This window comes from Microtus oregoni, unplaced genomic scaffold (genome assembly GCF_018167655.1).
Source record: "Microtus oregoni isolate MIOR12 unplaced genomic scaffold, Mior012 000043F_ref0000047, whole genome shotgun sequence".
Lineage (NCBI taxonomy): Eukaryota > Metazoa > Chordata > Mammalia > Rodentia > Cricetidae > Microtus > Microtus oregoni.
The window spans coordinates 12756934-12758446 of NW_024543210.1; positions in this window are offsets into that span (position 1 = coordinate 12756934).

Below are 1513 nucleotides of genomic sequence, written 5' to 3' on the forward strand. Positions count from 1 at the left end.
AATGTCTTTATCAAGGCTACTTTTTCTTCATCTGGGTCTCAAACCCAGAGCCTCATACATGAGAGAAAAGTGCTCTGCCTCACTTCGAGGCATGAATTGTGTATTTTGGAAAGCTACTCCAAAAGGTTTCAACATTTAACCATGTAGAAATGACTAACAGCGAAAGAAATGGGTGCTCTTGCATGCCTTCAAGCCTCACACAATGCATGCGTGTACTTTAACATCATACATTGTTACATTAATGCCCATAAGTTTTATGTTTTTAATTAAAAAATGTAAAAGTTTAGCCGGGCGGTGGTGGCTCACGCCTTTAATCCCAGCACTTGGGAGGCAGAGGCAGGCGGATCTCTGTGAGTTCGAGACCAGCCTGGTCTACAAGAGGTAGTTCCAGGACAGGCTCCAAAACCACAGAGAAACCCTGTCTCGAAAGACCAAAAAAAAAAAATGTAAAAGTTTGTGTGTGTGTGTGTGTGTTGTGGAATATTACTTTAACTCGTTAAAGATGTGTTACATTTGTTTTCGCTGCGTTTGTTAATGATACAAAGATGAGTTGCTTTGCCTGCCTAAGGCATCTGATTGGTCTAATAAAAACTGAACAATCAATAGCCAGCAGGAGAGGAACAGGCAGGGCTGGCGGGCAGAGAGAATAAGTAGTGGAGGAACCTAGGCTTGAGAGAGAAGAGAATGAGGGGGAAAGAAAGGGAGAAGCCCGAGGCCAGTCAGGCAGCCACCAGCCAGCTAGACACGGAAGAAGTAAGAAAAGTAGGGCTTAGAGAATGAAAGAAAGGTAAAAATCCCCAAGGTGAAATGTAGATGAAGAGAAACAGGGCAGATTAAGTTCTAAGAGCTGGTGGGACAAGCATAAGATAAGGTCGAAATTCATAATTAACATCAAGTCTCTGTGTCTTTATTTGGGAGCTGGTTAGTGGCCTGAAAGAAAGCCTGCTACATGTGTGCGTGTCTGTGGGTGTCCGCAGGTGCGCACATGCCGCAGCATGCATGTGGAAGTCCAAAGATGGCTTTCAGGACTTGGTTCTTGCCTTTCATCTTGTCAAGGCAAGGTCTCTCTTGTTTCTGCCACTGCACAGCATACAGCAGGCTAGCTGGCTGTACATACAGCAGGCTAGCTAGCCTGCACACGTACAGTGGATTCTTCTGTTCCTGTCTCCTATCTCAGTATAATAGGGCTGTGATTGCAGGCACGAGACACAGGGTTTGGAAGAGGTCCCGGGGCAATTTTAGTATTCATGGTGTGTGGATACCGTCAAAATTAATAAAGGTTCGGTTTGAAGAAGAGAAGCCACTTGGAAAAGATAAATAACAATTCATTCACAAGGATGGTGATCATACTGATGGTAAGAAATACAGATAGGTTGGGGGCAGGGTTCTTTTCTTTTCTCCACAGGAAAATATTCATCTTCAAAGAATTGAAGGAACTCTGAATATTTAATTACTGATGGATGGAAACTAGTTACGACCCACTAAGGATCAGCGATAAAACTAAACATATGCT